The sequence below is a fragment of the Nicotiana tomentosiformis genome, chromosome 10 (genome assembly GCF_000390325.3).
Source record: "Nicotiana tomentosiformis chromosome 10, ASM39032v3, whole genome shotgun sequence".
Lineage (NCBI taxonomy): Eukaryota > Viridiplantae > Streptophyta > Magnoliopsida > Solanales > Solanaceae > Nicotiana > Nicotiana tomentosiformis.
In genome coordinates, this window is record NC_090821.1 from 72,628,859 (window position 1) to 72,643,336 (window position 14,478).

At 33.8% G+C, this 14,478-nt stretch overlaps 2 long non-coding RNA genes and 1 pseudogene across 2 annotated transcripts; 1 reads left to right on the top strand and 2 right to left on the bottom strand.

Annotated features, from left to right (window-relative positions):
• Positions 1-2,052: 2,052 nt before the first annotated feature.
• On the bottom strand, positions 2,053-4,147 carry LOC138900577 (uncharacterized). The gene is made up of 4 exons (XR_011411692.1): positions 2,989-4,147; positions 2,587-2,895; positions 2,442-2,496; positions 2,053-2,358 (listed from the first exon to the last, which is right to left on the bottom strand). It is a non-coding gene; the product is annotated as an uncharacterized lncRNA (long non-coding RNA).
• A 2,385-nt stretch (positions 4,148-6,532) lies between these two features.
• LOC104110443 (uncharacterized) lies at positions 6,533-7,834 on the top strand. The gene is made up of 3 exons (XR_689457.4): positions 6,533-6,665; positions 7,122-7,487; positions 7,656-7,834. It is a non-coding gene; the product is annotated as an uncharacterized lncRNA (long non-coding RNA).
• A 1,568-nt stretch (positions 7,835-9,402) lies between these two features.
• On the bottom strand, positions 9,403-13,636 carry LOC104110437 (putative late blight resistance protein homolog R1A-3; annotated as a pseudogene).
• Positions 13,637-14,478: the final 842 nt, after the last annotated feature.

Sequence of the window (14,478 nt, forward strand, 5' to 3'; positions counted from 1 at the left end):
GGTCTGTGTAATAATAGTAGGAGTGTTTTGTTTGAATACGGCTTATAATGAGATAAGTTATGCTAGAATTAGTTATTATGTGATTAGTTATTTTGGTATTATTTTTTATCTATTGTTTGGTATGTTAGTATTAAAAATGACAATTGCATAATTTTTAAGACTAAGGTATAAGTTATCCCAACACTAATTACCCCGCCCCTTATAAGGTATAAGTTATCCCACTAATTATCCCACCCCCTATAAGGTATAAATTATTCTGGTACTAATTTTAATCTAAGGATAACTTATACCAGATTTGCTAACCAAACAAAATATTAAAAGTGGTATTAAAATTTTATACCAGCACTATACGCTAAAACATTATGCATCTACAACTACGAATTCTTTGCTACAAAAAAAAAGCGTGGCTATTACCTAGCAATAGCCATAAAAATTGAAGTTTCGTGGCTGTTCACAATTTGGTGAAATTTCTTAGCTACAAAAAGTAAAATGGCAAAGCTAATTACTACTTTTTGCTATAGTTGGTTAGTATCGTGACAATAACTGCGAAAATAGCTACACATTTATTGCTACATTATAAATTTGTAGCTAATTGTTAGTTTTTGCCACGTATTTAATTTATTGTAGCAACAATAAACTTTTAGCCACAATAAATTATGTCAAATAAAATATCGAATATCTTTGCTTCAAGTTATAAAAATCGTGGCAATAATTGGCTCAATAGCTACGATGAATATCATGGCAAAATAATATAGCCACAAATTTATATAGCTACAATAAATATTGTAGCTAATTCTAAGTTTTGCTATGCATTTGAAGTCATTGTAGCAATTGTAATCTTCTAGCCACGATACATTTGTTTGCACATAATTCTATAGCTAAAAAAAATAGTCTTGCTTCAATTTTTAAAAATCGTAGCAACTGTTGGGACATATGTGCTCAGGAAAAGTCTACATGAGACAACTCAACGAAAAATCTATTTTAGAAACTTATTAAAGTATTTTGACACCCAAAGAGCATCTAAAATTATAATACTTCATGATAGATAATTTCTTAATTGGGTTTTTCCTTATCAAGAGATATAGATACATTTGTTTCTATAAAAAGACGACAAATACTTTACACGCCTTGCGAAATTATGAAACAAAACTATAAAGAGTAGGAAGGCAAGAGTTTTAGTCACTGATTCATTAGTTGGAATGAATGCAAGGGACTTTGGATGAATTTGTTAGAGTTTATAAATCCAAGTATGAAATTTATTAAAATTCTTATAATCACATAGCTATTCCTAAATCATATGTCATGCATCGAGAATTTGTCAACAGAAAGAACAGTCGTTTCAACTTTAGCAACCATGTTTAAGCTTCAACGGAATCTATTTCTATAAACAACTATGCTATGTTCAACAATATTTATTTATTAATTTAATAAAAAAATCGCCATAGTTTCCCCTAAGAATCCATCAACATAACACCTGGTAGAAAAGATCATTCAACTCAATCCAACTACAATTATCAAGTCAACACTATTGAATATTAACTCATAGTCAAGTAGAGTAATTCAATATAATATAGTAATACATAAATTCTTTAAAATAATAAAGAACTAAACACCGTCTCTCAAATAAATAAGTAAAATTTTAACATTATTTGAGGATAAACGCATATGCATATAAGGCTTCTAAATAGTTTACAGTAATAAATCTTCATCATCAGTTTCAGGTTCTGATTCGATGTCTTCAATAATATCATCATCTAAGGTAACATTAGTGCTGATAAAGTCAAGATCATTTCTTCTCCAGTTCATAAAGTCTTCATCTTCCTCAAACCTACACGAGAACTCTTGAGCATTTTGTTGAAAAGTTTCTTCTCTGAGAGCACCACCAGTAAAATAAGTAGAATGACCATTCAAGACAACAGACCAATTGGGATGAAGATTATTCTTAACATAAAAAACTTGTTCTGCTTGAGATGCAAGCATAAATGGTTCATTTGTTGCTAGCTTTCGTTTAGTATTGACACTAACAAAGCCATATTTATCTATCTTCACTCCTTTTCCAATGTGATCAACATCCAACCAATCACATTTAAATAAAACAATCCGTTTACCTTCGAGATATTGAAGTTCTACTATTTCAGTCAGAGTACCATAATAATTTATATTTTGACCGTTCATTATTCCTCGTACTAAAACACCACTATTTTTCTTCGCCCTGTTTCCTTCGAGTTGTTTAGTATGAAATCAAAAATCATTTATCTCATACCCTTTGAATCTTTGGACTCCATCAAAAGGACCTCTAGCCAAAGAATACAACTCGCAACTTACATGTGAATTTCCTTTCTTGCGCATTTGCACAATCTGTATAATAATAAATAAATAAATAAAATAATGATGCTAAAGAAGTATTACAAATAAAAATTAACAATGTAATGAAAACTTACTCGATGGAAAAACCAATCGTCGAAGTTCATGTTCCTATTATTCTGCTCGTACTCACTCTCGTACTCACTGTTTAAAATAACCATAATAGTTGAGAAAAGGCTAACAAAATCAAGCAGAAATGTACAATGGCATAAAGAAACATACCGTAAAAATGGTTGAACTTCTTCACAATTTCTTAAAACATAAAGCTGAGCTTGTTTTCACTCAAGCTCTTCAAGATTTCTAGATGTATCTATTAATAAAGGGCAATCCTTTTGTTCAAAAATTGATAATCCACTAAATGGCTCAACCTGATCACCTTCACAATTTTTGTCCACTAGATTATTCTCTTTCCCACTTCCATGTAAATACCTTAAACAAAATATCAGACTTTCTTCAACAATATATCCTTCTGCAATAGATCCTTCAGGTCGACATCTATTACGAATATAATATTTCAATTTGCGCAAGAACCTATATGATAATAATAATAATAGGCAGTTAAATGCTTAGCATGATAAATTAATAAACCACATTAAATTAAAATTATGAAATGCAAAAACATACCGCTCTATTGGGTACATCCACCTGTATTGTACAGGTCCAACAATCTTAGCCTCTCTTAGAAGATGAATGACCAAGTGCACCATAATATCAAAAAATATTGGTAGGAATATTTTTACTAATTTGCTCAATGTTATTGGATTTGAGTTGCAAGCTGATCTAACAGATCAACTCTTACTATTTTTGAACATAACTCTCTGAAAAAAATACTTAGCTCAGTGATAGCAGCATAGACATTGCTCGGCACAACTCCGCGTATTGCAAAAGGAAACAGCTGTTCCAAAAGAATAAGAGAATTATGACTCTTCAGTCCATAAATTTTACGATCCTTTAACTTTACGAACCGTGATAGATTCGAAGAATAACCATCTGGAACCTTAATATTTTTCAAAAACTTGCATACTTTAGACTTCTCATCTGGTGATAAAATATAGCATGTTGTTGGATAATACCATGTTCCATCTCTTTGAGTTGGATGCAAATCTCTTCTTATACCCATTTCCTTCAAATCACGACGAGCATTCGGATTATCTTTTATTTTTCCTTTCATATCTAATAACGTCCCAATAATATTGTTACACACATTTTTTTTCAATGTGCATGACATCTAAATTGTGACGTATTAAATTATTTTTCCAATAATGAAGTCTGAAAAGATGCTTTTCTTCCTCCAGTTATGAGTGGCTTTACCCTTTTCGTGTCTTTGTTTCTTCTGAGTCTTACCAAATTTAATGTCTTCCAAACTAGCGAACTGATTTAAAATATCATCACTAGAGAGAATTTTAGGAGGAGGTCTTCTTTCTACTTTCTCATTAAAGTCGCGTTTATTACCCCGCCACTTATGATTAGATGATAAAAATCTACGAGCACCCATGTAAGAGAACTTACAACCATACTTTAGACGAGTAGATGTAGTCTCTTTATTGCATGAAGGGCAAGCCAAAGCTCCTTTTGTGCTCCATCCAAACAAGTATGCATATGCTGGAAAATTATTATAGTCCATAAGAGTGTAGCGCGCATACAAAAGTTCTCCTTTCTTGAAGCATCATATGTATTAACTCCATTATACCACAATTCTTGCAATTCATCTATCAAAGGTTCTAAGTAGACACTGATGTCATTTCCGGGAGCTTTAGGACCAGGTATCAACAAAGATAGGAAGCAATATGTTGACCGAAGTCAAACTTAGTCCTTTTAGCCAACCTTAAGGAACTACTTATTCCGATTTTAACCCGAACCTTTCCAAATCCCGAACTAACCATCCCTGCAAGTCATAAAATAATAAAAGCACATACAGGGAGTCTTATTTAGGAGATCGGGGTTCTAAAAAGCAAAACGACCGGTCGGGTCATTACATAATAACTTTAGATATTATTCAATGATTAATAAGTCATCTATACTATATTAAGTTAAAGGCACAAAGTCCCTTAGCGAAAAATCGTTCGCCTTTTAAACTATTTAAAAACAACTTTCACAATAGACGAAATTATAATTTAAGTTACAACAACAATAACAACAACCCAGTAAAATTCCACTAATGGGGTCTGGGGAGGGTAGTGTGTACGCAGACCTTACCCCTACCCTAAAGGAGTAGAGAGACTGTTTTCGAAAGACCCTCGGCTTAAGAAAACAAAAAGATAAAAGGACAAAAGGAGACAATATTAGTATCACCACAACAATCATAGAAAAAATAGGAACACCATGAAATACAGAAGAAAGATGCAAAGCAAAAGCGATAGCTAGTAAATAGGACATGCACTGAAAAGCGAAGTAGTAAAACACAACATTGTCACTAGCTATCTTAGACAAAACCCTACCTGGCTAGTCCCATAATGGTACAAAGTAAGTCAAGACTCAACTACATCCTAACCTACAACTCTAATACTCGACCTCCACATCTTCCTATCAAGTGTCATGTCCTCGGAAATCTGGAGCCTCGCCATATCCTGTCTGATCACCTCTCCCCAATACTTCTTAGGCTGCCCTCTACCTCTTCTCGTGTCCTCCACAACCAGCCGCTCACACCTCCGTACCGGAGCATCTAGGCTTCTCCTTTGAACATGTTCGAACCATCTAAGCCTCGCTTCCCGTATCTTGTCATCAATGGGAGCCACGTGCTCTTTCTACCGAATAACATCATTCCTAATCTTATCTATCCTAGTGTGCCCGCACATCCACCTCAACATACTCATTTCTGCTACTTTTATCTTCTAGATATGTGAGTTCTTAACGGGCCAAAACTCAGCTCCATACAACATGGCCGGTCTAACCACCGCTTTATAGAACTTACCTTTGAGTATTAGTGGCACTCTCTAGTCACACAGGACTCCAGATGCTAACCTCCACTTCATCCATCCTACCCCAATACGGTGTGTGACATCCTCGTCGATCTCCCCTCCCTCCTGGATAATCGAACCAAGGTACTTTAAGTTGCCTCTACTCGGGATGACATGTGATTCAAGCCTCACATCCACGCCCACTTTCCCTGGCTCAGCGCTGAATTTACACTCCAGGTATTTCGTCTTCATCCTGCTCAGCTTGAAACCCTTAGACTCAAGAGCCTGTCTCCAAACCTCTAGCCTCTCGTTAACACCGGCTCGCGATTCATCAATCAGAATTATGTCATCGGCGAATAGCATGCACCATGGTACCTCCCTTTGAATATGGTGTGTTAACGCGTCGATCACCAGGGCGAATAAGAACGGACTGAGTGCAGAACCTTGGTATAACCCCATTACAACTGGAAAATGCTTAGAGTCGCCTCCTACTGTCCTAACCCGAGTCTTAGCCCCATCATACATGTCCTTAATCGCCATAATGTAGGGAACCGACACACCTTTTGCCTCCAGGCATCTCCAGAGAACTTCTCTAATATTAGGACTTTGAAATTAATTTAAATTTTACATATTAAATCTTTTCTTATTAATCTAGCTAATTAACTATGTGTCTTCTCGAATGAACTTGAGAATTACTTTGAAAAATATTTTCAAAAAATTCTTAAATCTTCAAGGACTATGTGTTTTTACTAAAACTAAAAAGAAAGTACGATAACTTGTAAAGTTGAATTGATAAAATTATAATTATATGGTTGGAATTTTTTTTAAGGTGAACATATTGAATAATAATTGAGGAGTTTTATGACTAGAGTTTTGCTTTTATTGAGTTAGTCATATAGGATGAATATTAAATTTTTTAGAATCTTACACTTTATTTTTATAATTCAAATACAATATTTTTAAAAGTTATGTAATTTTCTTATAAAGAATTACTCATTGAGATGAGGAACACACATAATACACGTACACTAATAATTTATTATATTAAATAATAATTTATTTAATATTTGCTGCACATCAAATAATAATTTATTATATTAAAAAAATATGGAGCTTCTTTTTTGTGGTTATTGATTATTAGGAGGGAAACATGAATTCTCAATTTGAAACACGTGAATTAACAAAAACAAAAGAATTCCCTCCATATTATTTCCCTCTAAATATTTTGTGCCTAAATTAAAGCCTCCTAATTCTATTAGAGAGTAATATGCCGTTCCTTTTCTATAGAAAGATTAGAGAGCAAAAAAACCCTAAAACACTAAAAGCACAAAAGAAAGCCAAAAAGTGAGGTGCAAGATTTTTTTATTACTTGTCTGAATCAACTTGTCATCACTAGAAGCAAAGGTTCTAATTTCTTCCTATGTCTCTATCCCAATTTATGCATTTAAATTTCTGTTATTTTGTTTAATTCTGCAGACTTCAGCAAATTTTCTTGTTCTTACATTATCGGCACATATCCCTTTTTTTACTTTTTGGTTCAACTTTGTTAAGAAATGGAATCCTAGTGATTTCTTTTTGTGCTATCTTAAATATATGAAATTTACTTCTTCTTCTTTGTTACTTTTGAAATTTTGGGGCAGTAAGTGTGTGTTGATTGGTCTATATTTGTTTCCTTTCATATCTGTTTGATTTTTTATTTTAAAGCACTGTGAAGAATTTGTCCGAAAATTCTGAACTCTTAAAGTTGATGCTTTTCAACAAGATGTTATTGTAATGTCAATGTGTTCTCTTTTCTTTTTATCTCCTTTTATATTACACACTTGTACGTATATTTGATTGATTTGCATTTTTTGATTGTAGGACCAATTTGACCAATTTAAAAAGCAGCAAAAAGAAGGAGAAATTTCTTTAAATGATGATGATATCTTCGAAAAAGTATTCGGGGCCGAAAAAAATGGATATCTTCGCGCATATGGCCTCGGAAAAAATATCAGTCAATATTTTGGTGATAGACCAACAAAAGTACAACTTATAAAGCAACTAGAATTGATCAGAAAAGAGGCAAATGAGCGTGTGAAAGAAGTTAGAAGGGAAGCTAAGGAACAAGATGAAAAAATCAAGAAAGATATAAATAATCAACTAGTAGAAATGAGTAAACAATGGGAAGAAAATTTTTGAATTATACTTGTAGCACAAGGTCTACAACAAAATGATACAGATCTAACGGTAAGTAACTTATTAGACTTTTATTACTATCTTTTTATACTAGTAATTTAGTATATATGTGATTTCTTTAAGGTAATATTCATATTAAAAATAAAATTTAATTTTTTATATAAAAAATGCTTCATTGTATCATTTAGTCATGTACTTTTTTTTCTATTGTTATTGCAGCCTGTGGAGGAGTTATAAAAGCATCAAGGTCGACGGGCACATGAATAATGTTTTTCCTCTTGTCAAAGCTTATTGATATGTTTCAAACGATGTTTTAATATTTGGAATGATATTGTTGAACCTTTGTTAAATCTTTTTACTAATATATTGCGTTTATTACGTAATTGAAAATCTTATGCTACAATTGCCTATGTGTTTCATTGCCAAAATTTGATTGTATTTCTAAATAGGCTTTATATGAATTGTTGTGGCTAATAATGCTTGTGGCAATTTTTTAATTAGTAGCAATGAATTTTTTAAATTTGTAGCTAAACATACATATTGCCACATAATAAGAACGTAGATATATATTTTTATTTTCATAGCAAATGAAGAAAATTTATTGCTTAAGATTTTATGCTTCATGGCAAAAGAGAATGGAATATTAGCTATGGGTTTTTCAATTTGTAGCTAAATATATACTCCTACAATAGCCACGTATCAAGAACATGGCTATTCATTTTCACTTTCCGTAGCAAATGAAGAAAATCATTTGCTATAGTTCTATATATTTCATGGCTAAAAGTATGGAATATTAGCTATAATATGAAAAGGTTTATGGCAAATACTTCAATTCATAGCTATGGAGTTTTTAAATTGTAGCTAAACATGAGTACTATTGCCACGAGACTAAGCTCAAGAAATAGCCACAAAATTTGAGTTTGCATAGCAAATAAATTAAATCTTTTGCTACAATACAACATTTCGTGGCTACAATATGAAGATAACTACAAATTTGTTCGTCGTGCCAAAAGAATAAAATCATTTGGTATAAGTATATTTTTTTTGTAGCAAAAGCCTTTTACCATCATAGCTACAACATAAAAAATTTCTGTAGCAATAAGTATTAGTCCTTAGCCACAGATCATATAAAGTCCGTAGCTGACTTTTAGCTACGCTACATTTTGCTACGAATGCTACGGAAAAATAATTGTGGCTAAAATATTTTGCCACGAAAATTTTCATATTTAGCTACAGTGCTTTTCATAACTATAGATGTGTAATGTTGTAGTGATATCTACTTATACTTCATACCAATCGACCCCTAATTGAACAATTATTAGTATCGTTATTCAACAAACAATTTTTTTTTATGTATCAACTATATAGGTAAACAATACAAACACAATCAAACAAATTTTGTAGCACCAACACCATTCCAAATTTGCTCCTATACAAGGTACATATTAGTTCTTTTATAAGACGAGTCTGAATGTGTAGGAATGTTTTTAGAATGAGAAATTCCATGAAAAGAAAAAAGAAATTCCATCATAGTTCTAATGCCCAAAAACACTACTTAATCATATATAGTTAAACAATAGTATCCCTTTAATTTAAAATAGGTATTCATTCCATATACAAGTCATACAAATGGAAGAGTAACTGGGTGAGGTGTTGCATTCACGGGCGAAGCTACATAGCCCTAAGATGGTCGATGGTCAACTGACTATCTTTCGTCGAAAAATTACGCTGTATATATAAGTAAAATATTGAATTTTAGAGGTATATAACATATATTGAACACCCTTTATCGAGAATTTTTTTTTACTTCTTTCAAGTTTGAACATCCTAAATAAAATTTCTGGCTTCGCCACTGGTTGCATGGTAGAACTAAATGGTGTTATACATTGTTCATCCATCTTCAACCAATTTAGACCTATAAGGGAAGCAAATGATAATTTAAAATTGAAACCAATAAATTTGAAGATAACCACAATTCATCTCTGATATTACACATGCCAAATAAAATTCGTAGCTGTTTATCTGTTTGAAGCAACATGTCTTTCAGGCTGGTACCCATGCTTAAGCAGAGAAAACAACAGTAAAGCAAATAAATACATCACAACAAACTGGATAGGCAGAGCTGTTTTAACCATTCAAAAAGAAAACAATTTCACATAATTGAGAACTTGAAAAGGTATGAAACCTAGAAAAGGTGTTTAAAGCAGAAAGTGGAGCTCATACAATTTACGCCTTCAGAATAATAAAACGCAAACGGGATTTTTATTGGAACAGGCACGAATAGCCTGCAGAAAACATGAAATGCGGCTGACTCCATATGAAAGAGCATTCGACTTGTCTATGATCTCAGGCTCGAATAAGTGCCATTCCTCTGATTCCCTCCTGCAAAAAGGAGAAAACAATTAGAAGAAAATTAGTGAAATCTAGAAAGAAACAATGTTGCAGATAGGTTTCTTTGGAATCTTTTTGGGGTGTGGCAATAAAAAGGGCAGCCTGGTGCACTAAGTTTCAGCTATGCGCGGGGTCCGGGGAAATGCCAGACCACAAGGGTCTATCGTACGCAGCCTTACCCTGCATTTCTGCAAGAGACTGTTAAATGACTAAATTAATCACAGTACTCCAGCTGGTAACCATAAAAGTCAACTAAAGATAGAACTGGAGTTGGCTAACATACATGGAAAGAACTGAATGATTATTATGACAATATTGGACTAACAATACCGCAAAGTCTACGTTAGAGAAAAATGCATGGCAAGAATGTAAGGGAAATAAATTACTTAATTATGAAACCTCCAGTCTCCGAAGAACGAATAATCACATAAAATATAGAAACACAGGACATTCTAGCAAATAGAAGTCATGGCATGCAAAACAATCTTACTAAAATCTCTCAGACAATGGTAAAAGCTAGATATGAATACAGTCATGTCGACAAACACTTGGTAAAAACTGTACAGGAGACTAAATAATTCCAATGACAAAATAAATTCTACTGACCTTCAACTTCATTGTGTGGCCTTGTAATCAACATCGAAAGATATAGTAAGCTTGAATTCAATGTTGTTTTGAAATTGCATCTCTTGTTTCTTTCTTTCTATTTCTTTTGCAGATCTGACCGCTTTGCTTGTGTTTTCAAGCCTCATCTCTCGAAGGCTAGGTATATCAGTGAACGTAGCTGGAACAGCCTCAAGTTTATCGCAGTAAATAAGAACAAGGTGCCTAAGTCTTGGGAAATGATGAGTTGAAGCCTCCCATGTTTCAAAATCTGCTGTATCAATCGACAAGGATTGGAGTTCGCTAAAACCTACCTCTAGCTTCCATGACTTTCCGGTGAAAGCATCTTTCAACTTTAGAACCTCAAGGCATTCCAGCTGCTCCAGTCCAATTGCCTCACGCCAATCAAACCTTGTGTCCGATAAAGTTAACTTCTTTAGTGTACGAGCAAATCTGAAGAAATTTGGAGGAAGGTGAAGCACTGAACTCGTTGTAAAGACATCATTCAATAGTTTCAAATTTTCCAGGCGCTTTAACTCTCCATGTTTGCTGAATCCTTTCTTGTTAATTTAAAAAAAAGGGGCCATATTCCCTTTAATACTCAATTTTTTGAGATTACCAACCTTTGCAAGCACACAACTGTTGCAACTTTCTGGTGCAACCATAGAAAGAGTTCGCAGGCAAGAAATTTCACCTTTTGGGCTATTGGGGCTTGGCAATCGTACAGGAACGTTACTGTGCAGATGCCTCAACCGTAACATGTTCCATATTTCCCATCTTGATTCTAAGTAGCGCGCCTTTTTACTAGTTGTATTAAATATAAGAGTTTGTAAATTCAGAAATCTACAAAATGTTGGAGGAATGGCCATAAAGTCACCTGAGAAAGCCATATACTTCAAATGATAAAGCTTATAAAAATCTTTGGAAAAAAGAATTTTGATGGGCTCAACATCCAAAACCCTTAAGAGTGGAAACGCTCCGTGCAGGAGTTTCATTAGATGCGGAGACAACTGGGTTGGGGAAAAGCATAAGAAAGACCTGACATGTTCCGCGAATGGTTTTCTGGACAGAAAATCACCTAGAAAACGTGATGGGATACACAATCGACGAGAATCATCTGGAATTGCTTGATCGGGTGTTAGAGATACTTCATGAAAAAGACATTCTCTAGTAGCCTCCATCTTGCAAAACTCTTGTACCATGTCATGAAGACGACATGTCTTTATTTGACTGTCAAACTTCTTCTGTACCACCATCACTAAATTTCTATTGACGAGCTCGTTCAAATTATTTTCCGCTACCTCCTCCAAGGCGTAACCTGGGCTGGATTTTATCAACCCCTCTGCAATCCAGAGACGGATCAATTTCCAAGCAGGGATATCAAAGCCTCGAGGAAAAGTTCCGCAATACAAGAAGCACTCCTTCATTTCTTGGGGCAAACAATTGTAGCTCATTTCAACAAACTTCCAGCATCTTACAGGGTCATTTTTAATTATAAGGTGCTGCCAAAAATATTTCTGAACTTTGAGCCAATTGTTTTTGTCCTTACGACCTCTTAAAGCTCCTGCAATTACTATTATTGCAAGTGGTACCCCACAACATTTTTGTGCAATGCTTTCTCCAAGATCTGTTAATTCTTCAGGAAAACATCCAGTACCGAAAACTCTGCTTTTCAACAATAGAAAACTTTCCGTCTGGGTCAGAAATTTTAGATCGTGAGGATTTGGATTGGCACAACTAGCCACATCTTGCCTAGGAGTGGTCATCATGATCCGGTGTCCTTTGCTGTTTTCAGGGAAAGTTTTCTTGACAAAATCGACAACACCTATTGCCCAGACATCGTCCAAGACAATGAGACATTTACCTTCTTTAGGCACAAAATCACATATTACCTTAGCTATTTCATTCACATCTTTGTCTTGGTATTCTTCAATGCGATCTATGAAACATGTGAGGATATTGATAAAGATATCCTTTATTTCATATGATTGGCCAACATAAACCCATATTCTGCTGTCAAATTGATTTAAAATCTGAGGATCGTTAAAAACTTTTATTGCCAATGTTGTTTTACCAAGTCCATGCATACCTACAACAGGGACAACATTGAGCTCCTCAGATCCTTCAACAAGTCGCTTGATCACTTTTTCTGCTTCTTCTTCTAAGCCAACAACTTCGTTTTCCTTGAGTGGAAGATCCTTTTAAGATAACAAAACCGATTGACATCATAAATCAGTGTTGAAAATCTTTTGTTTTGGCAATTAGAAATAAAACGTCTATATTAAGTTATTACTTGCTTTCAGTGATATAAAAAGCCTTAATTTTTGTTGTAAATTACATTAACCTTAGATGTCAATTACCCCTTGAAATATAACTTATTCATCTTTATTTCCATTACTCCCACGACACTTCATTTTCCATAGCCCACCAAATGGTCAATGTTTATGACACCATTAACATTATGCCAGTGATGTCGCATTTGCGACAACAAGTCTCACATGTGCGAGCCCTCTTTTGCAGTCCAAGGCTCGCATCTGTGATTCCCTGTGACTCCACAGATGCGATCCAAAATGGGTTAATCATATTTATCATACAGAAGGTCAGTCAACTTATAAGTTTTCAAATGGGTTGAGTTTCAGCTTTCAGGCATACCTGCAGCTCCTGGGAATTTGTTTCCGGCTGAACTGCTGGTTGATTGTTTTGAAGAAATTCCTTCACCTTCTCATTGAGGCCGTCGATCTTAGTTGCAAGATTCCTGACTGAGTCTCTTCTTATACTAAGAAATCCGAGAACTCCAAAGCCGCTCTCAAGGCAACGCTGCGCCCTAATCGCGAAGACATCAATGACATCCTCAGCTTTATGTACCGCAAATCGGATGTCCTTATTGACCAACTGTTTCCACTTACTGCTATTTATCTGCCATTGTGCAGCAACTTTTAGGAGCGCTCGTAGGCGTTGAACTTCTTCCTCAAGATGTAAAAAGTCATCCTCTAAACCAGCAATCTGCAGCTTCGAATTTTCTGCAATTAACTTCGCTTTTTTTCTTACTGAATCCAAGAGGTTCTCCACCAGAAGATTCAACGCTGTATCTGCCATCTGCTTTTAATTTCTTGGGTAGCAAGAAAGTAAATGGAGAGGATATATATACTTTCTTTAGCTCTGGGCAATGAAACTTCACTTTACCATAGCTGTTTGTTTATAAAGATTAAAGAATGCAGGGCAGGGATTGTTATTATTTTCCTAATCTTCTTCTTTTTTTTTAAATTATTTATGAATCAAAATCACCTGCTAAGACCCCGTTTGGATTAGCCGATTATAAATAGCTAATTAGCTTTTAATATGAAAAAATATTTTAAGTGCTGAAATTGATTTTTAAAATACGTATTTATGTGTTTGGATGCAAGTGCTAAAATTGATAATAAGCAGTTGATGTGTTTGATGAAAAAATATTGATAAGTTATATTTTTATTAAAATAACTAAAATGTCGTTGAATTGTTTTCAAAAGATTATAAATTAAAAAAATTCTTTGTAAAGAAAAGAATTAACCATGAATATGGAATAAAGAGAAAGCCGAAAAATTTATTTTGAGAAAAGTATTTTGTGAATTAGAAAATATTATTAAGGTTAAATTAGTAGAAGTATTGGTCAAACTATAATTGTTTATAAGCTAAAAAATCACAAGTTGGGAGTGACCAACTTATAGCCTATGACTGATTTTAGCACTTGGCTTATAAGCATTTTTGGTCTTTATCAAATGTGTAGATAAGCTAAAAGATGATTATAAACCAGTTTGACCAACTTATAAACTTAGCCAAACACTATATGTATTTGAAAATTAAGTTACAGTTTTAAACAATTAAGAGCTTGTTTGGACATATGAATTTTTTTCACTTTTTTTGAAAAAAATTTATTTTTTTCGAAATCAATGACCATATTCTAATTTTTATTTGAAGATATAAATTTTGGAATTTTACTATTCTTATCTCCAAACGCCCACTAAGTTATATTCTTTTCGACAATATTCTACTTTATAGTAGTACTATTTAT